General features: G+C 32.5%; 1 long non-coding RNA gene across 4 annotated transcripts; it reads right to left on the bottom strand.

Annotated features, from left to right (window-relative positions):
* Positions 1 to 671: 671 nt before the first annotated feature.
* Positions 672 to 20318, bottom strand: LOC126740072 (uncharacterized). 4 transcript variants are annotated; one of them, XR_007661785.1, is made up of 4 exons: positions 19956 to 20249; positions 9103 to 9294; positions 8466 to 8671; positions 672 to 1865 (listed from the first exon to the last, which is right to left on the bottom strand). It is a non-coding gene; the product is annotated as an uncharacterized LOC126740072 (long non-coding RNA). The 4 variants fall into 4 exon arrangements; XR_007661787.1 differs by lacking the exon at positions 672 to 1865 and adding an exon at positions 20256 to 20318 and having other exon boundaries at positions 7999 to 8671; positions 19956 to 20190; XR_007661786.1 differs by lacking the exon at positions 672 to 1865 and adding an exon at positions 7999 to 8407.
* Between the last annotated feature and the right edge of the window lie 5356 nt (positions 20319 to 25674).

Genomic DNA, 25674 nt, shown 5'->3' with positions numbered 1-25674 from the left:
AGATTTATTAGAAGATTTGCCCCTTGCAACCCGCCGAGATATGTATTTTTTGCAAGATGGAGCCCTACCCCATTTTAGCCTTGCTGTAAGACACCACTTAAATAATACTTTTGAAAACCGTTGGATAGGTAGAGGAGGACCTGTTGCTTGGCCTCCTCGGTCTCCCGATCTAACGCCATTAGATTTTTATCTATGGGGTCACCTCAAAACCTTGGTGTATTTCACCCCAATCGATACTCGGGAAGAACTGCTCCAAAGAATTACATTTCATTGTGATAATATAAAAAACAATCTTGGGTTATTGTGGCGAGTGCAGCAGTCCTCGATTCGTCGTGCCCGCGAATGTGTTAGAGTTCACGGAGCCCACATCGAACCTACTTATGAAGTTTTTAATAATTAGTTTATTGCTTGAATTGAAGAATTTAACTTTTGTTTACATATTTGGTTTTTGACATTTTTTTGTAAGTTGTTTTTTCTAATTTAAAAACATACACTCATCATAGATGTTTTTTTATTATTTTGTAAAAATATTTTTTAGGACACCACTGTATTTTTAGGAACATGTATTTTTTTTAAATTAAATGACTTACATCAAAATTACTCTGTTCTTTAAATAACAAGCGTACTTATCTCATTAAAAAAAATTAAAAAAAAACATTGGCTCGTTTATTTTTTTTTCCAAAACGGTTCATTTTATCGATAATGAACAAGAGTACCTTTTTTTAGCCTAGGGTTCAAGGTATCCAAATTTATTTTTTTTAGACTTTAACATACAGGGTGTTAAAAATATATGCATTAAAGTGTACAACCTAGTCCGCCCCTGGTAAAGTAAACAAGGTAAATGTATTTTAAGGATGTCATTTTAAGAGGTCCCTAATAGTGTTCATCACCTAAAATTTTTATTAAATTCTACCGGGTAGTTTAAAAGTAATTTATGAAAAACCAATTTCCAGCAGCGTCCTTTAGGAGGCTGTAACTTCGTAAAGAAGGCCTGTAGGAATTTTTTTATAGGAACGTTCGGTAATATTTTTCGATGTTCTATCTGAATCCGAGAGATTTCCCACATGAACCGGGACACCCTGTATATTTACTAAAGATGTTAATTTTTTCGAAGTACTAAAAAAAGAAAAAGTTGGGTAGAGTACCATGCTAAGGCTTGAACTCGGAGTCTTACGAGGATAAGGCAGGTCTCTTCCCCACTGCGTGTTTAGGGCACTCCTTGGATAATTGTGGAGATTTTTTTTTGTAGTACTGACAAAAATTTTAAAAATGTCTACTGGTCCCCACGGACAAAAGTTTGTTAATAGAAGAAAATAATAATTAATAGTTCAGACGGGAAGAAAATACGGTCGCTTTATTGGTGTGCGCTATTCTTTAATTTTTTCGAAGGCAATAAAAAAAACTTTCTTTTAAATCCTAAATATTGCATAAAAATAAAATGCCTAAAAAACTGCCAAAGTGAATTTGGGTGTTTAATAGAAAACATTAATTGAAAACAATTTAAGATACTAATTTTAGCAACAGTTTATAAAACAGTTTTCTGCTATTTTACTGCTAAAAGAAGATTTCTCTATATACGACTTTTCTAGTATCTTTATAGAACACAAAACTGTCGGTGCTGTTTTAAAACTGCTCTTTTGTGTTTCTTTTACCCTAGAAGCTTACGGAACCCCGGAGTAAATAGGGGCGCTGAGTAAGGTAAATTAACTTTAAAATAGTAAAACAGCATCTGTACTACATACCTAAATACAACAAGCAGCTACAGGGTCTTTTTGAACAAAATAAAGGTCAAAAAACCAAAAAAAATAAAATCGTTCTTGGTTTACGGCTTATTCACTGAGCTAGGGCGATGTTGCCATGTTGACCTACAAATATAAACAAACAAGCTACTGAAATTAATTTTTATATGGGAAAAGGGTTGAGGCTATCCAGGTTATATTTCTTTAAATATTAGATAACTATTTTATTAAAATATACTTCAATGTAAGTAATAAGAAACAAACACGTCTAAAAAGTGAATCCTATATAAGAAGAGAAAACCCAGAAGACATATATATGTATCTGCCAAAATGATAGCAGTGTTTTCACGTTATAATAGTGAACGGGTTTCACTGTTTGTACCCAAACTAATACCCAGCGATGAAACATTTATCACTTAGGCAAAGGTTCGTAGCCTTCAGATTTTCTAACATTTTGAGATTCTATTCGTATGAAAAAGTATAGAGGGCTCGTAAATGTTGAACACATGGAGGGAGCTTAGGTCGTGTTGGTTGGTTTAGGCGTTACAGTTCGTAGAACACAGCATGGTTCACTAAAAAATCCACCAGTATTCGGCGATTGAAACTCATCACTAAAAATTCGCTGATTCTAAAAGCACAACTGTCACAAGACATCGTTTTTGTTTTGAAAAGCACTCAGCAAATATAAACATTTAACAATAACCATTGAAACATTTAACCATGTTCTCTACGACATGCGTAATTGCACCTTTATAATAAGAAGAAAAGAGACAGAAGGTTTTACAAAATTTTGGCGATTTTATTGGAACATTTGTTTTTTCTAAATTTTTCTTGAGTATTTATGAAAGTAAGACCTAATATTTTAGGAAAAGTCGAGAAAATATGTAGTCATTTAGTGAACTGGTTCCCAGAAATGTGATTTTAAGCCACTAAACAGTGCCATTTACTTTAAATGCCGTAAGTATGGTTGTTTTTTGTATTAAAAAAAAGGCTTTCATTTACAAAAAAAGGCAAATTCTCGCCAGCACATCTATAAACGTTATAACCAAAACCAACACAAAGTGCCTAAACAAGAAATATCCTGTTTGTTGGTAAGAAAGCTGAAAATGGTTTTGTAAAAATCGTGTTTTGCGTCAGGTACAATAAATACATTATGAAATGTATTATGATGCCATAATTTTAACCTTTTCGACATTGCTGGCTCATAAATGTCCTAAGAATTTTTTCAAGAACACGAACATTAAAAAAGCGCTTTGTAATGCATTGAGATGGGATAATTCAGTATTGGGGATATCTCGAACGGGATTCCCCAGGAGCTACGATATACGTTCTACACGTATTCTACGATATACGGCATTTGTAGAGAAGGTCGGTGGCTCTCGAGGTGTGCACGTGTTTTTGATTCATAAACCGGAAATTACCTTGTATATTGGCTGTATTCAAAGTGCTGCAAGTAGTATGAGTAAAAGCTAAATGATCTTCCATGAATCCATTTTTAATCTTTTTATACAATGTTAAGCACAAAAAAATGGTCAGTGGGACATATTTATCCCTGCAGTATGTTGTAGTGTAATAATTATTTATTCGATTTTAGCAGCACCTTGTTGATAATTTATCAAATGTGAAGAGGATCCTTTTCACGACAGCGATGATAGTAAAGATCAAATTATGCATGTTCCGAAAGCGGGTCTTCGTCAGAATGTGATGAAAATGAACAAATTGAGGACGCGAATACAGGGTGTTTCTTAACCTATACGCATAAACTTGGGAAATTATTGCTAATGATAAATAATGACTAATAGTGAAAAAAAATTTAAGTAAAATATTTTTAGTTTCTGAGATAATTCGTTTTTTTCACAAAAATGTAATAACTTTATCAGGTAGAATTTTTTTTTCAAATTAAGAAGTAAACAAGTCCGGATGATGTTTATTATGTTTAGTAGTACCTACTTTGCTATCAGTTGATACTGTTGTGGTCGTATTTCGTTTTTTATTAACATTATGCCGCATAATTTTTCAAATGAGGAACTAATGGACATGTTACTAGCATATGGGGAATCAAGACAAAACAGTGTGGCTGCAGCTAATCTTTATGCACAAAGATTTCCTCATAGGTATCATCCGTCGGGTGAAGCTTTTTTGCGTGTGGTTCAGCGGGGTAGAGAAACTGGAAATTTGCGGCCGAGGCCAGGGCAACATGGTGGAGCCATGCATTTTAACGCGCTTTTTAAATCGCGCATTTTAAATCTGGAGAACTCGATTTTAGATATCATCGAAGAGCATCCTGACATAAGCACTAGAACAATTGCACCGCAATTTGGATTATCACCAGTCACAGTTTGGCGAATCTTAAGGCATGAATTACTGTATCCATTTCACGTCCAAAGGGTACAAGCTTTACTTCCAAGGGATGATGCGCCTCGCGACTTTTGCGAGTGGTTTTTACATCAGCAGCAGTTAAACCCACTTTACATGAACATTAACACAACTTTACCATGAACATTTTAGCAACGGATGAAGCAATTTTCACACGCAATGGTATTCATTTATGGTGCTCCACCACATTTTGCGCGACCAGTGCGACGGCATTTGGATCGAATGTGCCCCGAACGATGGATAGGCCGAGGTGGTCCAATTGGATGGCCTCCTCGATCACCCGACCTTAATTCGCTTGACTTTTATTTTTGGGGCCACCTAAAATCTCTGGTGTATGTAACCGAAGTTGACAATGAACAAGAATTAAAAAATCGGATATTTGCTGCCGCCGAGGAAATTCGACTACAACCTGGATTAGCTGCTGTCTGCAACTCTTGGATTAGGCGTGCTCAATTATGTATTGAAAGTCATTGAAATAACTTTGAACAGTTACTATAATAGTTAAATAAACATTTATTTTGGAGAATTAACGTTTTTTGTTTAAATTTTAATTAATAAGTCGTTTATCTCCGTAACTAAAAATATTTTACTACCTTTTTTTTCACTATTAGTCATTATTTGCCGTCAGCAATAATTTCCCAAGTTTATGCGTATAGGTTAAGAAACACCCTGTATAGATGTTATGGAGGATGAATCAAGCAGTTCACAACGATCAAAGGAAGCCTGGTCAAAATGACGCTATTTTATTTGACTGGACCTTCGACATTTGTTTTGACCCTGGAAGTCTCTTTGATTTGACTTTCGACGTCTCCTTGACTTGACTTGAAAGAATCTTTGACCTTTCCATATTCAACCGATTCAACATCTTTAAGAGGGTGATTATGGCTTAAGGGTTCAATTTTGCGAATAGATCCAACAAAATTGAGGCCTACATAAATACATTTTATTTAGCGATGAAGCTCATTTTACCCGCAATGGAGTTAAACCGACACAATAAACAGTATCAGATGAGCGTCTAATACTGGAGGATATTTACGCTTTTTGGAAGACCATTAATACACATGTCGGATGATGTTGCGCCAATTGTTCGACACCGAATGTATTTTGAACAGGATGGAGCCTCGCCTCATTTTAGTCGCCGAGTTCGTAATTTCTTAGATAATCGTTTTCCTGATTGTTGGATTGGCAGAGAAGGACCTCAAGTTTGGTCACTAGACTTAAATCCACTGGATTATTGCCTCGAGGGTGGATGAAAGCACTAGTGTATGAAACACCAGTAGAAACCGTAGAAGGAGTCCACAAGAAAATTTGAAATGCTTCAAATATTATTAAAAACAATCTTTAATCAATTAAACGTACAACACGAGCGCTTAACAAACGTACTGCAGCTTGCCTTGAACTTGGTGAGGGTGTTTTCGAAAACATTTTAAATTAGTGGAATTTTGTTTTTTACTAGTATTTGTTTGTGTTGCTTTAAAAAAAAAATCTTACAAAAAACTTCAGAACCGATTATTTCAGAAACGGTTCAGAATCGGATTAAAACATATGGGTTAATTTATCTTATTTTCACCTTTGAACATGTTCCCAAAATATTTCCGTTTTCTGCCGAAACCCCCTGTATATCTGATGAATAGTGTTGACTTTACCATAGTAAATCTTAATTGTTTTTTGAGGAGTTTTGAAATAATAATCGGAAACCATTGATCACATCATGCACCGTAACGATATTTAAATTTTATGTATTCTTTTAAAAGAAATTATTAAATACAATTTTTAAAATATTGCTCTAGTGTCTCAAAACGACCCTACTATTTGAATGAACTTATATTAGGTAGCGTATGAAGTAGGTTTTGCAAACAACATTTGTTTGTAAACTAATAATAAGTAGAAACGTCAAAACCATAATTTAGAATGTAATTTAACTTTAACTTGATTCAAAAAGACGTTTTTTTGCCCTGAGTATATATATACAGGGTGGTCCAGTTCAAACCTCATTAATTTTAATATGTGATAGAGAATTGAAAAAGAAATAGACTTTCATCATACATTTTTTCTCAGAAATGTTTAATAACAAATCTTTGTTTAATATCTATTAAACTTTCGTTTATTTATCATAACTTTTAAACTACCAGCTTAATTTTAATTAAATTTCGCATGCAGGTTATTGTAGTGAATTGTCAATTACTGATGAAGTCAATTTAAAAAAAAATTGCCAGTGGCGTAACATAATATTTTTTTTATAGGAATTCAACTCTTAGATTCTCCATTTAATTTAAAACGAAAAGTTACTCTTGCAAAATTATGATTTAAGGCACTGTTTTCAAAATGTTTTACTTTAATTGTTCAGAAATACCTGCCAAAATGTTGCAAAAATTAATTAATAAAAAAAAGGAAATTGGGCTTGGATTTGAAAAAAAGTTGAATATAAAAGATGTCAATGATCAAAAGTTACCTTAAGTCATTATGTTATTTGTCAGGTTTAATTTAAGATTCAAGCCTAATTTTCTTTTTTTTTTTAATTTTTGCAGCAGTTGTAACTGGCGTTTGTAAACTAAACTAAGATATTTTAAAAAGAGTACCTTAAATCATAATTTTGCAAGGGTAACTTTTTTTTCCAAACTAAATGGAAAATCTAACAGTTGACTTCATATAAAAAAATATTTTTTCACCTTGTAGATTTGAGACAAAAAGGGACCAAGTCCCTCCGTATGTTACGCCACTGGCAATTTTATTAGAAATTGCCTTTATCAGTACTTGATAATTCAGTACAATAACCTGCATGCGCAAATTTAATTAAAATTGAGCGGGTAGTTTAAAAGTTATGATAAATAAACAATTAATTATTCTTAACTTTAGCACCCTGTATCTTTGTTATTAAACATTTGTGAGAAAAATTTTATAATGAAAGTTTATTTCTTTTTAAATTCTCTATCACATATTAAAATTAATGACGCTTAAACTGAATCACCCTGTATATACAATATCTTAGAGGTTAATCAAATAGGATTCATATTGATGCAAATTTAGTTTACTTTCAGATTACATCCCTATCATGTCGTTCAGCTAGCGTTTGTCTAGCTAAGGAAAGGTACACCATCTGTTTCAAAGCTGCGCCAAGTTATGTCCCCTAATAACGCGCGATTAGCGACAGTAGCGCGCCTTTTTTAAGAAAAGACATAAACACTAAAAGGCACAGAACACAAATATAAGAATTAACGCAACGGCAGTGTTTATATGCAAATCGGGGCGATCGATACCGTTGCTTTGGCAGCGGCGTAAACAAATTTACTGCGCAACCGAGCCGAACAACACGTGCTGTACCTTTTCTTAGCTAGACAAAGTCTACGCGTGAACATAGGGGCGCCCATTTTGAAAATCTAGGACGAAATAATCTATTAATATAAATGTATTATATGAAAGACCGCCTCCTCATGGATTTTCGAAAACCTACTTATACTAAGTTTCTTTCTTTAAACGAATATTCATTTAACACAAGTTTTCTCAATTCGACTAATGCAATATGAATTTACGACGATTTTTGTAATTTTAATTTTTTAATGGTTACATTTTTTTTTAATAACTTTAGTTTGAGTAGTTATATCTGAATGCGGTTTTTACCAATCTGTTTAGCTTTGTTCCCTGCTCTTAATAGCATAAAAAAATATATATCGTTAACTTGAATAAAGTAAATCCCCAAGTCAATGCCCCTATCGGATTTTAGCGAAAGCTACAGTAATATTTTTTTGATATAAAAATAAAGCAGTAAAGAGACTTTTAACCAAAACTTATTTAACCCATTAGTGCATGAAGTAGCATGGAATAAGAAACACATACGTTTTTTATTAAACCTTTGTTTAGTGTACTTGAAATAAGCAGGCAAATGTGGAAAAAAAACAAGAAATGTATTCATTTGAAAAAAAGAACAGTCCCTTATGAGGGACATTGTGCTAAAAATAACAAAATAAAAATTCTGATAATCAACAAAAAATGTATTCTTTGATATGCCTATTTAGTGTGATAAGCCTTGAAGTCATTACATTTTATGCAAACAAAATTTGCCTTTTTTTGCAAAATGCACATTTTCTATCAGTCTCAGAATATTCCACCAAATGATTGATATTATCAAGCCTAACATCCAGCGGTAAGGTTGGTCTTAGTTTCCCTTTTACAGACTTTACTCCATATGAATGCCGCAAGCTAGGGCTATGTTTCTTCGAAAAATAAAATTGGCCACCACCATTTTCTTTGTCTTATTCGGGCCCTATAGTTGGCATCCATGTTGTCTAATTTATCTACCCCACCCATCCCTCTATTATAATTATATATTATGCCAGGCTGTGGAACATTTACCTTAGATTTAGTTTCTCTGCAGTAACGTGGAGCTGTTGTGTTTGCAGATACGTCAAAATTTGAAGCAGGTGCTACAACTTTGTTCCTTCCATTGAACAACTACAACATCTTGACATGCAGACTTATGACAGAAGCCTTTTTTTCAGTTTTCCATTCTTGCTTTGACCTTAGTGGGCTATTTTCTACTCGATTTTCACGTAAAGTACCTGTATAAATATTTCACAATCAATATGCGCTCTTCTATTATTTCACGCACATGTTTAAAATTTCGAATATGTGATAACTTGTATTCTGTAGTGAATTGCAAATACAAATTTTGTATTGTTCAGACATACTTAAGACCCTAACGTACCATAGCATCACTGTACGTTATTTTTTAAAAATTGAGTTTTCTTTCATAAATTTTAATTTTTATTCCGCTATAATAAAAACCGCTAGGTTCTAGGAGCAAGTTAATTCATCAGAGTATTGGCGCGACTTTTAAAATTGACATAAATAGTGGTAAATAAATATTCCAAGTAGTCTTAAATTATCGTGTTTAGTGTGTACGTGTATAATAAATCGGTTAACTATTTTTGTGCATCGAATGTTTTAATTTACACCTTAACGGTAAAAAGGCTACAATTTGAAAACATACCTGACCTCACTACAACAGGTTTTTAAGTTTTTAAGTTTTTAAGTTGCAAAATCAAGGTCTGAGGGTTTTTCTGCAGTTTTTGCTGTGCCACAGGGTAGTAATTTGAGGCCGTTGCTCTTTTGAATTCCTACTGATAGCCATCCAAGGGTGGTAAAGCACTGGGAAAGTCTCCTTTTTGTTGATGACTAAGATCTAGAAGTTGCAAGAAGATAAAAACTTTGTAGAAAATTGCTTTGAGCAAAATCGATATCAAATTTACTTATTTCATAAATAATAAATTATTAATTAACAAAACAGAGGTAAAGGATCTGAAAGTTGTTTTTCAAAGTAATATAAAATTCAATAGTCATTTTGAGATATTACTACTAAAGTGTATGGTGCACTTGGTATTGGTATAAGGAATTCAAGGAACTTCACATGTTATCTTTATGTTAACATAGGTAATGTTTACTTATACATAGTTTCATATAAAACCATGCTAACCAAGCACTTTATTTAATATTCAAACTTTAGAAATAAGAAGAAAAGCTGAATTTTTCAGAGTCGAATAGAGGCCTACCAGATGAGAACAGTGATCTTATACCGGGCAGTGCGTCGCCGAGCGGAACGTAGGAAATCCCATGTAAATTTTAAGGGAGTCAATTATTGGCTTCCCTGTACATTTTACAGAAAAAATGTAAGATAACTTTTTGAAGAGACCAATCTGGCAAACCCTCGTGCAATGTTTCAAAAAATTTTAATAAGCGAATCTTGAATTATTCAATTAAATGTAATTGCAAAATTACCAAATTTTCGTTTCAAGTAAAACCAGACACCAGCCACCAGCAAACAATTTGTTATAAGGCTTTGTCAAATCTGACGTACAGCCGAATAAAGTCGAAATTATACCCATTTGTAGTTAGGTCACCCAGGTGAGAAAAAACGTATGGCGTAGATATTTTTGCCAATCAATATTAGGTTAGAAACTTTACCATCGCCTTCAGAAATTAATAGTCTGCTGTGTATTTTTATACGTTCAGAAATTAACAAATGATTTATTTTAGCAGCTGATTTTTTTTATATTTTTATATTCGTGTATATACTTCCATTCAATTTTAAAAAATCTTGTAGTATTTATTGTATTATTAACAAACTTAACAATTAACAAATATTATTATAATTAATCATAAATAATGGGACATAAACAATAAGTCCGAAACGGAATTGCTCTGCAAATTGAGAATGTGATAGAATGGGATAAAATCAGATCAGGATTACGCTGCTCATATATTTTCCAGGCAAAAGACCGCAAAAACCAAATCTACAACATATTTGAAAAGTAGAATTCGGCACGAGCAGTAGACGTAACAAAACCGAGCTTACGAAAATTGTGAATAATGGTATAAAATTATTTTAACTCACTGGGAAAAATTTAAATACTCACAATTTAATTTACTTGTTCATGAAAAAAAATGCTGCTTGATGGAATATGTTAACACACTAAAATGAAAATACCATTCCAAAAAATAAAACATACAAACTCAAAAAAAACATGCCATGTTGCATTACCAAGTTAATGAAATTGCAACGATATGATTGAATACTTAAACGACGATCATAAAATAAAATTTGCTGGAACAAAAAAAGCTTAATCAATCTCGTCAGTATTGTCAGAGTCAGAACTGAAATCAGAGGTATTGTCTTCGTCATCGTCGTCTTCGTCAGTCGTAATCACAAGTGGCAGAATGTCATAGGCATCACACACTTGTATTGCCTCCCAAGCCTTTTCAATTACCTTTTCTGTATGAAAAACATATTTTTGCCAATGATCTATAGAAATTTCGTTTATTACCCTTTCCCATGTAGTCAGAACTTCTGAAGGTGACCCCCTAAAATTGGAAATATATTGATCATATTTTCGTTTACATTCCGACCATACCATTTCAATTGCATTAAACTGGCAATGATATGGTGGCAGTCGCAAAATTTTATGTCCTAAAGGTTTAACATATTCATCAAGGAAGTACTTTTTTTCACTAGGGCAGTGTCTGCGTGCAATACTCCATATTTCATCTTTCATGGCTTTTTCTGGAAAGCCTCATATTCTCAATTTGAAGTGCAAATCCGTTTCGGACTTGTTCCTTTTCCAGTTGAAAAAAAGCCAATATATTTAAAATCATCAGCTGCGATTGTTCATTATACCTATTATATCTTTTTTTAGGCATTATCTAACACTTTTCGAAATAACTTTCAAGAACAAGTTGACAAACCAATATTTTTGATTGATAGTGACGGATATTTCACATAACCTAGCATATAAAAGATGAATAATCATCAGACACCAATTTTTTTCAAAAGTTTGTTGTCGCCGCTGTTTGGAATATGCTAAACAAAGATAAACAAAAATGACGTCATTACAAATAGGTATAATTTCGACTTTACAAGAAATGTTTTTTTTTTCGTTTTATCAATATCACAACCATACATTCAAAGTAAGAGTTAATTATAACTATTATTTATTAAGTAATTATTTATTAACTTAATTATGGCTATTTTTTCGTCGATTGAATAATACATACTTGTTTTCAAATATCGACTGTCACTGATTTATTGACACTTTTCCTCACGTCAGTGACAATATTCATTTTACTGGTGCCGGTTTGGTTTTACCTGAACCGAAAATTTGCTAATTTAGCAATTACATTTAATTGAATAATTTAAGATTCACTTATTAAAATTTTTTTAAACTTTGCACAAGAGTTTGCCAGATTGGTCCCTTCAAAAAGTTATCTTACATTTTTTCTATAAAATGTACAGGGAAGCCAATAATTGACCCCATTAAAATTTACATGGGTTTTCCTATGTTCTCGCTCGGCGACGCACCACCCGGTATATACCTCTGCTTGTCAAAGACCCACTTGCTGTAACTGCACTAAAAAAATCAATAAAACTGATAATTTAAATATTTGGAAATATCTTTCTTTATATTCACTTAAAAAATAATTGTAGCTTGAGCTTTGATAGCTTGCTACATCTATAAATGCTTATTCTGCTCTACATGTTGGATAAAAATATGTTTAAGTAAAATCTATACTGTTGTGGCGAATTCATGATGAGTTACCTATATTGTTGGGTTTTACATCAGTAATACAGTAAAAATCAATTTAGAAAATACTATGTCATACGCTCAAATATTGAAAAGAAGATATATGACCTTAAATTTTTAACGAAACCTTTCGTTATATTTGATTTAATGTAAGTTCAATAAGTCTTAAATACAATAATTTACTTGAAGTATAATAGATATTTTTTATATACACAGGAGCTGAGAATTAATCAATTGATCTCTGAGCTCGTTTCTTCTTTTCAATATACTACCTCATTTTATTATAGATATTGAACTTGAAAACAATGAGAAAAGCCTAATTTTAAAAATTTAAAATTTAAAAATTCCTTAGGTTGATATTAATACATGTTTTTTTTATGAAATTTAATTAATAATTTTACAAGCATTCCCAACATTAAAAGAAATAATGATGATGTCATTTGAAAAAAAAGGTTGAGGTGATTTTTAGGCAATCACTTGTCGGGGGTAGTGTTTATAACTAATTTTGGGTATACATTTTCTTTTAAAAAATTATACTTTAAAATAAAAAAGTTACAGCCTGTGACGTTGATAGTGTATAAATCACTCTGCACCCTGTATAAATCGAGTTTCCTTTAAAGAAAATACATATTAAAATAATTATTATTGAGTCTTAATTTCTTTGAAAAGTCTTTTTTGTACTTGAATGGCCGAAGAGCTTCTATCTTTCTTCAAGATTCATTGTATTTAGGTCCAACATAGGAAGATTCAATATTTTTCTTTTATCATGAAAGTGAAAACTTACAATTTAATTTTGAGTGATATGTCATTCATAGTTAAGTTGGCTCAGTTTATAAGTCCTTGAGATGAATGGCTTGATTTGGATAATGCATTAATTGGTAGTTTCTACCAAATAAGAACTATGAAGTCAGAATGGATATCAACCATTTTCTATTAACTTGAATATCTTGGAGTTCTATGCAAAAGGGGCGACACGTTATAGCATTATGAGCATCTTTACATAAATACTCATAGAGTTGTAGTTCGGCAGATAATTTATCCATATAAGAATACTTCCTATCGCTAACCACAGGGAATGGTTTTTGTAGTAAGTTTAAGAAAAATTGATTTTAACGATACAGAATAGGTATAATTGATACTAGTGATATATATTTGATTCAACCAATGGTAATACTAATCTAAAGGTAATAATTGCACCATTTGAGTCAAATTAAATTTAATTTAAATAATCTAAAAATTTAAAATATTTTAGATATTAACTGGTATTGGCAAACTATCAATTGTTAATTAATTTTTTTTGATAAATATGAGCAGCCATTCATTTCATGGGATCTTGTGTATCCATATGCCTATGTAGATTAGTTCAAAGGGCGTAAAATTTGTACTGGAATGTATAGTATTGTTATAAGCAATAACTGCATATGGCATTAAACATACAATGTCTTCATTTTTATCTTTTTCTTTTAAAAGTCTAATATGTTCAATTAAAGTTGAATTTAATGTTTCAAAGGGCTGTTTGATTTGGGCTGTTGTAAAATATATTTTAATATTATGTGATTTGAATAATTCTTTAACACTTTCATTTTGGAATTCAGATCCGTTATCTAAAATAATTGTTTTAGGAATACCACAGAATGAAAATTACTATACCAGAGTTTAAACTACTGTAATTACTGTACCAAAATAGGTTAAAGCTTTTGAAAATTTATCAATTAACACAGGAATTTTTGATTTCAAAAGATGATAACAAAGTTACTTTTGTGTTTGACAGCTAGTCAAAAGTAGGCATTTGTAGCACATGACATTAATATTGAACTTTTAAAACCTAATAGAAATAAAGAAGAAATCTTATCAATCATGGACTCATTTAATTTCTAACCAACAATTACAGAAAAAACTAGGTTAAATAGTTGTATCCATAATATATTTACCAATATTGATATTGCTTGTGTACTAGGCATGACTGCAAACTCATATTTCAAATCATAAAGGGCAAAAAATAATCTTCGAAACTAAAAACCAGTATATACATATACCAAAAACAATATAAAAGATTTTTTCCTCAAACAAACCTTTTTTTATTCAATAGCTAAAAGAAGAGAACTGGGCTGACGTTTTTGGTCAGAATGATTGTGATGTAGCACCCCATTAGCTATTTAGCTAATGGGGTGCTTTTACAAATATATTTGAACCAATTTTTATTCAAAGTTTTCCAAAGAAACTAATATGTAAGAAAAATAAAAAAGATCTCTATAAATATAATAAGGAAGTTAGGGAAGTAAAGGATCAATTAGATGTTTATTTGATGATTTTTTTCGATGTATGCAAATAGATACAAAATTGTAAAAACAGAGTGAGATGACCTGTTGATAAAAGGCACATAAACATAGCAGCTAACCATAAAAGCTTCTTGTTAAGGCCTATAAAGCCCAAACGAACTTTTAAGTATTCCTAAAAAAGTAAAAAATAAATTGAGCTACCGAAAAGATATATCAGCGAGTATTATCAAAATATGCATTTACAACAACAAGTTTTCTGCCACATGTTGCACATTTCATTAAAGCATGGCCTGCATCTTAATGCATTTGACAACTATACAGTGTGTCTCAAAATTAGCGAATGTATACGTAAAAATGACAAAAAAAATTGTAGTTGAAATTTGACCATTTGGCTGGCATCCAGCCCTACTTGAATAAAAAATAAAATTTAGCATATTTTTATTTTTTTTAAATCAAGCATGTCTTAATTCGAGCTTGTTTTAAATTTTATGAGTAGGTAAAGTAGTATTCCTAGGCAAGATATAAAAAAGTTTATAAGAAAAAGTTGTTTAGAACGCAAAATTATGCCCGAATACCGAATTTTACAACCGTAGGCCTACTTTGAGTTTTACGTTTTGTGTACCAATTAATTTTTTTATTCATATATAATTATTAGAGTAAAACTAACTAATTTATTTATCTATCAGTTAAATCACTGATCTAAGAGTTACAAACCATCCCCAAAAATATGTTTGTAATAAAATGTATATAGTACATCTAATTTAACAAGAAAATTTATTTTATTTACTTATTTTAAATTTATTCAATGCAGCTATCTCAAAACATTTTTCAATCGAATTATCGAAACATTTTCCAATACCTTTCCTTGTCATTTGCTAATGGATCGGAATAAACAATTTGCTTGACCCCGTAAATAAGAATCAGAAATGGTTAAATCAGGTGACCTTGGCGGCCACCCAATTGGGCCGCGTCTTCCAATCTATTAATTCCGAAAAGTTCTATTCAACCATTCTGCTACTCGAATAGTGGAGTGCGCTTGACAACCGTCGTGTTAAAAATAAAGATTTATTCTTTGATCAACTGGTAAAGGTTCTAAGTATTCTTCAAAAAATCTTTCCAAAATTTGAGGATATTTTTCTTGATTCATAGATCCTTTAATAAACTATGGTCCAATAATACCTCAATGGTAAGATATGGCGCACCATATGTTGACTTTTTTAAAATATTGCCTCTTGCCATGGATTCCCCCAAGTTTGGCGTTTAGTTGGACCAAAACCGACAATTTTGAAATGAATTTACACCATTTGTCGTGAGAGTAGATTCGTCCGAGAATATTATTGCCTAACCAAGCAGAAAATAATGCGCTTCATCCCTCTCTTCTAAAGTATGCAAGTACCTTGGTTTGAATACTTTAATATTGTTGGCATGATAAATTCTTTGTAATTCAGATTTGCTCATGTTCAGCACCGCCGATCTAGCTTTCAATGACATCCGAGGGTTCTCAGCAATTGACTCCAAAGCAAAGATTGTAGCAGCATCGTTGTCATCGTATCTCTTTTTCTGCTTTTTTTTCATCTCAACACTACCCGTGGCCTCAAAAAGTTAGATTAGTCGTCTCCCAGAAGATATTACCTACTTCGACTTATTAGCGGATATTTTTCACGAAAAAAAGGATTCAAAACGTAGTTTAACGACATATATTTTCACTACCATATGATTGCACAATGAAAATTTTCTGCTCCAAATTTAACATTTTTCTGTTAATTCCGATATTATTAATAACTTTATATATTTTTAAATTACTTACTTTACAATAAAATAATGATATAAGTTTTTTGTACATAACTTTGACAGTGACAATGTTTCATTGTAGCTGCTACATTTAATTGAGAATGTTTACATTTTAAAAAGGTCGACAAAAACTCATAAATGCAGCAAAAAAGAACCCAATATAATAAGCGGCATGCATTCCACGAGCCGAAAAAATTCCTACCGATCGTAAAAAAAATTATTTCAAGAACAATAATTTTTAAAATAACTTTCACTATTTTAAATATTAATATTTATTTGGTTTTTGTTTAAACTTTGAGAAAAGTCAGAATAAATAAATAATTTAAACGTAAAAATCAAAGTAAGCCTATGATTAAGAAATTCGGTATTCAGGCTTAATTTTGCATTCTAAACAGCTTTTTCTTACAAACTTTTTTTATATCTTTTCTAGATATACTACTTTACCATGCTTGATTTAAAAAAAAATAAAATATGCAAAATTTTATTTTTGAATTAAGCAGGGCTGGATGCCAAACAGTCAAATTTCAACCCTAAATTTTTTGTCATTTTTATGTATAAATTCGCTTATCCTGTAGACGCACTGTAGACTGATCAGCCTACTTCTAAGTTGTTCAAAGCTGTTTAAGTTAATTGTTTGCAATCAGCTTCTCAGCTTTTTAAAAGAGTGCAATATTTTGTCTGATAATCAACATAGATATCTTGAGAGTAAATCTACACAAACTACCATATTTCAGTTTCACTTATGTAGTCTTGAGGAATTTGGAGAGGGGAAAGCTTTCATTGGGAATATTTTTAGATCTTTCTAAGGCATATGATTGATTAGATAGAAATTTGTTAATAAAGAAATTACAGTAATATGGGGTGAGAAATAATTCCTTAAAATGGTTCACTTCTTATCTCAACAATAGAGTCCAACAAGTAATGTTAACAAGCAAAAGATCACAAATTTAGATTATTTACTTAATGGTGTTCATAAATGACTTGCCTTTTGAAATTATTGACAATATTCAAACAGTATGTAATACCCTAAGAATATTTTCAGATGATGACAAATTTATTAGTGGCATTTCCAGACATACTAAGCTATGCTAGAATGAAGATCTACTGTTTCAAAAAAGCAAAGATTGGTTTAGTAAAAAGAAGAATTATAGTTAGTTTATGAAGTTTAGAAGTTTAGTAGTTTAATGAACAAAAAACGACCGTTTTCATTTTTAAAGCAAAACAAAACCAGGAAGTGACCCCAAAAGAAGTAAACCTCAACAATTACGAGGTTAAAGTGTGTGTACATATAGATGAATTTTTAGACTTTTCAGAACACATTGAACATTTACAAGTTAAATTAAATAAAGCTTATTTTTGTTTCTGTACAGTGGTAAAATACCTAAATGAATGGATTAGTATTTTGAAAACTTTGAGTCCGCAGCTAGACATGGCATTATTTTCTGGGCAGCCAACTCTAAGATAAGAAATATATTTCTCATTAAAAAAAAAGTAATTAGAATAATATTTAGGATGCAGTAGTTATAATCTTGTAAAGCTATTTTTAGATCTAAGGGAATTTCAACTGTGTAACTTGTTTATATTTGAAGCAGTGATGTTTTTATTTAAAAATAGAGATAAGTTTCCTACTTCTGTTGATCATGGGTTTAATACTCGCATATGTAATATTAACTACCCTATATAGAGGCTTTCACTCTTTAAAGAGAGTCCCTACTATATGTGCATAAAGTTATTTAATAAACTTCCACATAAAATATAAACTATAGGAAATCAAATGAAACAGGTTTAAACAAAAGGTGAAACTGAAAGGTGATTACCTAAGCATGTAAACTTATATGTAGTAATGTCAGGGAGATGTTTTTTTTTTTACTAAATAGGCCTTTTTTAGTGATATCATTTTATTTTATATAAGTTTTCATATATAATGTTACTTGATAGTACTAAATAAAGAAATATATTATTATTATTTCCTAATATAAGTGTATCTATATAAATAACTTCCAATGGTTTCAAATGTTTGCTATTATATTTAGATTTTCGAATTTTACAATTATCAATATATTTTATAATAACATTTTTCATTGATTTCCAATAATAGCTTAATTTTATTAGAGTAAAAGTTTCTTGAATTCTGCAATGAATAGTTTTTCCTTTATGAGAAAATTAAATTATTTGATTTCTTTCTTCAGGTTTAACATTATTTATTACTCGGTAAAATTAAATTAATGTCAATTCATTAAAATGGTTACTTAAAACTTGTTGGAAAACTGAACATAAATCTTGTGAGAAAAAGCTAATGAAATTTTTTTTTCTAAAAAGAAAATCCTAAAGTCATTATAGGAAATACTCTTTCAAAGACGCTCATATGAAGACTATTAAACACCCCCAAATCCCTCAAGCAACTTTTGCAACAAAATATTGATGCTACATCAAAAGCCTTCTTCAGATCAATGGACACTGCCATAACCACTTGTTTTTTATCCAAAGCTCATTAAACATAATCTATGAAATTAATTATTAGATTATAAACTTAATCTAAGTTTGTTTAAACAAATGATTTTCAAAAAGAAATGAAACAGAAATGAAGGAGACAAAACAAGGGACCAGTATTCCAGAATATGTCAAACCAGAGATAAATATTAGACATCTTACAAGTAGATATCGAACACAACCCTATATGTGACTGATATAATCTGATTATTATGACTGGACTGAAAAGTGTGATTTTAAAATCCACAATCCTAAGATAAGAAATCTCAGATTTAATATGGTCTTTTTGCATTTTAATTGTATAATTTGATAACTCTTGGTTATTCAAAGTAAATACATTCTCCATGCACCCCGCAAAAAAAAAGAATATAAATCTCTCTCCAGACAAGTGGTATCCAAGACAGTCCTATCTCTATAAAAAAATGTCACATTAACTGCAAATATCGACCAAACCGAACAAAATATCAAAAGCCACAGAGAGAGCCCCAAATCTTTACTTGTGATCTCCCAATAATGGATGATAAAGAAAGCATCAAGTTTACAATAAGTATCACATGATTGACCTGGTCAAAGAAATGCCCTTTTCCATACACTGTCACAGATTTACAGAATAGTAGAACAGTATTCTGTAAATCTGTGACACTGTAAGCAAGTGCTTTGTTTACAAAACAAGTCTTTTAAGTAATCTTACCACAGCAATCTCACCATTTTAAGAATATAAGAATATTAAAAAATTAAAGGATACAGTCCATCTGACTGCTGCTTCCTTTGATCTTTTATGTGCTAGTTTTTTGGTAATTATTAAAATTGCGAAGCTCTTAACTAAATGAGTTGGCAAAGACAGATATACAGTATCTTCTAGTGAATTAAAAATTAGTTTTTGTCATAGGGTTAATACTTGGTATCTGTTTGTTAATACTATTCCAAACCTTTTACTAATTTCATTATTATATTGTTCCATAAGTTTTATAATGATAGAAGTAATAAATGGTAGAAGTTGTTTATTTGATATAATAAATAATATGACTTAGAATAGGGCAACAAAAAGCAAATACCTATACTCTCAAAAATGTTATAAACTATATAATTAAATTTCTAATTACCTAAGAGAAACAGGGATATACATTTCTTAGACAGGTAAGTGACTGCTCCCTTACCTGATTTATTCAGCAAGTGTCAAACATTAAATCAGAAATATTTTAACTTACGCTATTTTAAATTGCGGTGTAAAATAGTAGTAGTCCAATATAAATACATGGGTCCTCCTTGCATGGATCCCCTTCGCCATTGCTGCCTCCTTATTCAGGAAGAGAGTTAAAATCTCATCTACCAGCCCTATGCACGCCACTTTCTATCTTGCCGTCTTCCATGAGTGCGTACACGATATGCTGGAATTGTCAAAGGGTCTTTTCTGGAATTTCACACTTATTTTCTGACCATTGCCTACAACGTAAAAGAAAAACAATAGAATTAACGGTTAGTATTCAAGAGGTTTGCCGCCTTCTCACATTTAACACTGTTGTTACTGACAGCTGCCAATGTTGTCTGTCAATATCAAGTGTCAAACGAAAAGAAAATAAACTAATGCTTCATCCAGATGTTACAGATATCGACGCTACCGGTCGATATTCATTTGGGATTCATTCTTCATTCCCTCGAAGTATCGTATACTTTTGTATATATATATGTTACCGCTAATATCCAAAATCCGCTAATATGCATAATAGCTAGACATATTGGGAACTATGCGTAAATACTAAAACCGTTGGTAGTTATGCAAAATAACGGCGCGTATCAGAAATTATCGATAACTACTAAAATCACTTAGATTCAATTAGAAATTAAATTATTTATAATTATTAAAGATTTCTTAATAAGTTTTTATTATTGTACGTTTATGGCCACGGTTGCTCCTGATTTGATGTTATGACATAGTATATGAGCAAACTATAAATTATATGAGTGAACTTGTGAAAAGATCGGCTTAAATCGCATTTTTTCCCATGGTGCGGGACAAACAGCACAAGTTTTTACTACCGCAATGGTCCACAAAAACACTCAAATACGTCTTTTTTCAGCTCATACACTAAAGAAAAAATAGAACTTCACAAATGCCGTGTTACCATTTCAAATTTTTTCTAAGCGGTTTTAGGAAAAAGAATGTTAATAACTTTTTTTGCTTTGAAGACCTTATTTTTGAGCTTAGAATAACATATATCTGGTTCTACTTTTTATTTTTAATCCAAAATCTAACATGAATAAGCTAAATTAATACTATTCATTTTTCAATTTATCTCTTTCTTTGAAGAATTTTTTGTTTTGTTTATTACAGGTCGCAGGGCCAGACTCAAAGACAGCAGAGATTGATTTGAGACAGGATTGCTTTACGCATGGATAATTCTATGTAGCCTGTTCTAGAACAAGTTCACCAAAAAATTTATCAATTCTGGCACAAGAAGGCAAAACAAAAAAAGTAGTTTACAAAGAAGTTCTTCAGTAGAACTTTTCTTTTATTTTCAAATTTCACGCGAGCAACGCCGCGAGCATTTAGCTAGTTCATAAAGCGTTTGTTGACATTTAGTAGAATTATTTATTATTATTATTTTTTTATTTTGCTTTAGGTCTCTTTGGGATGCAATTCTACTAGTAACTTCAAGTATGTCGATCTGGGTATCTGTGTCTATAGGTATCTTGTATGGACTTCTCAATTTTCGGATCTTCTGGCACCGTGATTACCACTTTGAGTATCTGTTGCAAGAGGGCTACCTACTTTTATAGCTGTGTATACTGTGTCGGCCAATTTTAAGGCCTGCTATTTTCTTAAAATTATCTACTTTACGTAGTAATAATAACTAACGTAGTAATAATGTCTTTGTTCGGGACAGTATTATTTTCCCCTAATTTCATAATGAGTTTAAGTGTAGTGGCAACAGCGCTCATCTGTCAATCTATTTATAATTACGCCTTGTTATTTCCCCGCTCCCCGGACAATAAGTTAGTCGTCTATTGTCATCCATTCGGTAACAATTAAGTAACGTCGCGCGGCCGCCGTGTTTTGGCCCTCTGTAATTATGCGGTTACTCATGTAAATTTTAAGTTTAATGTTTGTTAAATACTCCCGATAACTGTGTAAGAAGTGTTTATTTGTTTTCTTTATCATTTGAAACTCAAGTATGAATAAATTACGTTCTGAGTACGAGGAATTCGTAGTTTATCATTTGCCCTATATCCGAGTATTTTAAGTGGATAAAGCAGCTAAGACGGGTAGTTTTAGCTGGCCCCCACAGTCTTCTTCTCCCGTTTGTGTTTTCGCATCTGTAGATTCCTTAGCTACTATTTATTATATAATTATTTAATCTTTTTTCATATTTTGCGATCTTAACGTTTTGTTCCTTTTTTGTCTGATGTCTTTCGTATTTGTCACTTTTATATTCTGCAACCGTTTAGTTTTGTTAAGCCTATTTGCTTTGCTAAAGTTTTAATATTTTTGTGTACATTTTGCGTCTGGTCAAAAAACTTCATTAGTTCGTCAACCCTAGTTTTCAGTACTTCAAGGTTTCTCGATATGATCCAAAATATATTCTGTGCTTCTGGAGTAGCGTTTCGTTTCCTTTTTTTGTTGTTGTTGCATACTGCGTCTTCCTCTTCACTTGTCTGGTGTTTCTTTACCTCCGACGATATGGTCCCCTTTGCAAATGGGGGTGTCCTGGATATACTGTTTCTCGCTGGGAAGAATCCATCTCTAATAATTCCTTTCTCGTTCCTTTCTCAGTCGCATAGGACTGCTCCCAGGCCTGGTTCCCTGCCAATGGAAATGAGCAGTTTTTTGGTTGACGGTCGGACGCGGCCTGCTCAACCGCATCACCGACCGGAACTGGGGATCCGTGCCGCTGCTCCGTAAACTTTTCTCCTGTAGTTTTACCCTGCTATTATTTATTTATAGTTCTTGTCCATAGCCGAGTCATTATCATGTTATCAATTTATTTTATTTTCATTTTGTTTGCCCTCGAAAACCTAATAGCGCCGGGATCGGAAATATCAAGGGTTGACCAAGAGCGGTCGAAATAGAAAGACGAAAAGAGTCTCGCCCCAAGTTTAGAGGAAAGAAGGCGAGGGTGAAGGAAGGAAAGTGAGTATGAAGGTAAGTACCTGAGCCGCCCTTTGCAGACAGTGATCCAATCTCGCCGTAGAAGCATTCGAGATTGGATAACTGGGAATCAACTCGTTTATTACTTCCGACACTCTATCATCTGTCAATTTTATTGGTTCTGTACCGCATTTTATGTTTTTCCTGACAATGTGATAGGCTTGTCTTCACAGGTCGTTCTCCAGTTCATTACAGAGTTCTTTCCATATTTTTGTTTTTTCCTTTCTAATTTCGTCCTTGAGCGCTTTTCTTGCGTTTATGTGTTCTTCATGGGCAGCACTTCGCTGTTCGACTGTTGCCAAGTCAAATTTTGTTTGTATGAGACCTTTGTTTTGCCCTGCGACTTCTTTGGCAGCTCTTTCTTAGTGTCTCTATTTTTTACTCCACCAGTATGGGTTCTTTGTCTGGTCCATAATGTTTATCTGTAGAATCGTTGAGAATCTTTCTGACCATATTTGTCAGATTGTAGTGATTTTCTGGTTTTTCTCTCGGTTAATTCATTGATATAATTTTTAACGAGAATTTTAACAGCTATATGTAGATGTAGTGATAAGGGCTCGTGATCCAAAACCCTCCACTCTCTAATTTTTTTAGCTATTCCTTGCGTAGATAGAGTTAAGTCTATATGAGATCTCGAGTTTCTCCTTACGAATGTGGGGGTTCCGTCATTATGAACTGCTAGTCCAAGTCTTGCCCCGGGCTCCAAGATATATTGTTCTTTTCTATCAGTTTCCGGCGAACCCCATTCTTCTGCTTTCGTATTGAAATCACCAGCTACTACTGCCTCTCGTTCTGTAGTCTCTACCATATCTAGCAGTGTATCAATGTAAGTTTTATGTTGTTGCAGCAGAATATTTGGAGATGCCTAAAACCCATAGATTTTCTGAAGTCCCAGCACTCATAACCTTCTTTCATAACCCTCTTGACATTAATGTTTGTGTTTAAGAGTTTAACCAGGCCACCCACCTTGCCCTGTCTGTACTCCAGAGTGACTTTTTTGTTAATTTTATATTTGAATCACTCACTACTAAAATATCTGTAGATTCTTTTGCTGCAACTTTCGCTGCCATATCGTGGGCACCAGCGGAGCGGTCGGCGTTTATTTGGAGCATCTTCAACATATTTAATTGGATTTAATAAATAAGTAAAATATGTAAAATTAATTAGGAACTAGTACTAGAAAGAATATATCACAGTCTTTTTACAGTCGGTCAAAGTTCATATCACAGTTTTATCACATATTAGGTTTCTCTTTATGACAGTCGTATTTTCTCTACTTCTTGGCTTGCGAAATGGCTCTCTTAAAAGCAGTTCATCGGCCTGTTCCCAATTTGTGTCCCTTATTGCAGAACACAATCTTTAGAGAGGTGACTGGTCTTGAGTGGTCCTTACCACAATTTATGCATATACTACGTTTTTATGTTTTCCATAGTTTCTTCTATTTTTTGCTTAAGGAATTTCACTGCTTGATCGTTTTTATCCGTCACCAAGAGAACACTGCCACTTTTTGCCTCTTGCATTTTCTGAATTATCTTTTTACTGTGCCTCTTAATTTGGCTTTCAGTTCTTTTGCAATCTCTTCAAAGGGGTTGTTGCCCTTCTCGAGGATTATGACAGTTGTGCCTCTCTGCCATCTCCTTCTGTCATTTTCTTTTATTTTTTCTTCTTTCTGCAGGTCTTTCTCATTGTTTGTATAGATGGTTACGTATGTATTTTGGCCATAAAAAATGGCCTCAACCATTTTTTTAAACCTGTGAATTTCCATTCCTTCTATTTTATGGATTGTCACTTTATCATCATCTATAGTTTCCTGTCGCAGTTCTATTAAACGATCCCAAAGTTCCTTCTCACTAGTTCCCTGGTTTATTCTAATGATCTTTTGATTTGTGATTTCTTGTGATCTTCACTGCTGTGCGGTTGTACCCCTCAAAATTGGCTTCCGTGTCGATGATTTCTCGATATCGCTCTTTAAACAGCGCCTCGATGCTCGTACACATTTCTAATTCGTTTGCACATACTAAAATGACTTTAACCGTTGCCTCTTTTGTTTTGAGGGGGTTACCTACTTTTATTTCCGTGTTCAGATAAACACTGTCCTTCCAGTCCCTTTAAGGTTCCGTGTTCCATACATCGTAAGATGTTAGTTTTCCTGTGTCAAGTAGATCTCTTTCACCTTGCTGAGTCCACACTGAAGTTTGTGTACCTTCATCTACCTTCTCCCTTTTTTTATTAGGAAACTATTAAAGTTCTTGTAGAGTTCCCTTTCCACTTTACTGGCCGCTTGATTGATAGTCTGTGCTAGCCCTTTTACTTGTTTGTAGACATTTTTATTTGCTCGTCCGAACTCTACTAATTCGTTTATGTTTTGAAATAATTCTGTAATATTTTATTGCATCCTTTGTTGTGCTTCCATCTTGTGGCATTCTCTTTCGGGTTTTAGAGATGTTTCTGTAAGCGATACATCCGTACGTTTGCTCTTATCCATTATACTTGTAAAAAAAACGACTCGCCGATGCGTTTGAACCTCTCCTTACAACATCAGGTGAATTAAATGTTCCTCTTATTGATCTTCTGCGTTATTCAAGGTCTTCAAGTCTTAGTAGTAGTTTACGTTAATCTTCGTCAATACTTTGGCTACATAGTTCGGTGTTAGTGCTACTTAGTTTCTTGGATTCTGTGTTCCGTAATGGTAGATTGTCCCCCTCAGAATCCGTGGAATAGCCCTCCATAGCGGAGGAGTAGGATTCCCCAGTATAGCACATACCATTGTGTTACAGCGT

The sequence above is a fragment of the Anthonomus grandis genome, chromosome 9 (genome assembly GCF_022605725.1).
Source record: "Anthonomus grandis grandis chromosome 9, icAntGran1.3, whole genome shotgun sequence".
NCBI classification, from domain to species: domain Eukaryota; kingdom Metazoa; phylum Arthropoda; class Insecta; order Coleoptera; family Curculionidae; genus Anthonomus; species Anthonomus grandis.
The sequence above is the reverse complement of the archived record's forward strand: the minus strand, read 5'-3'. Positions and strand labels throughout refer to the sequence as shown.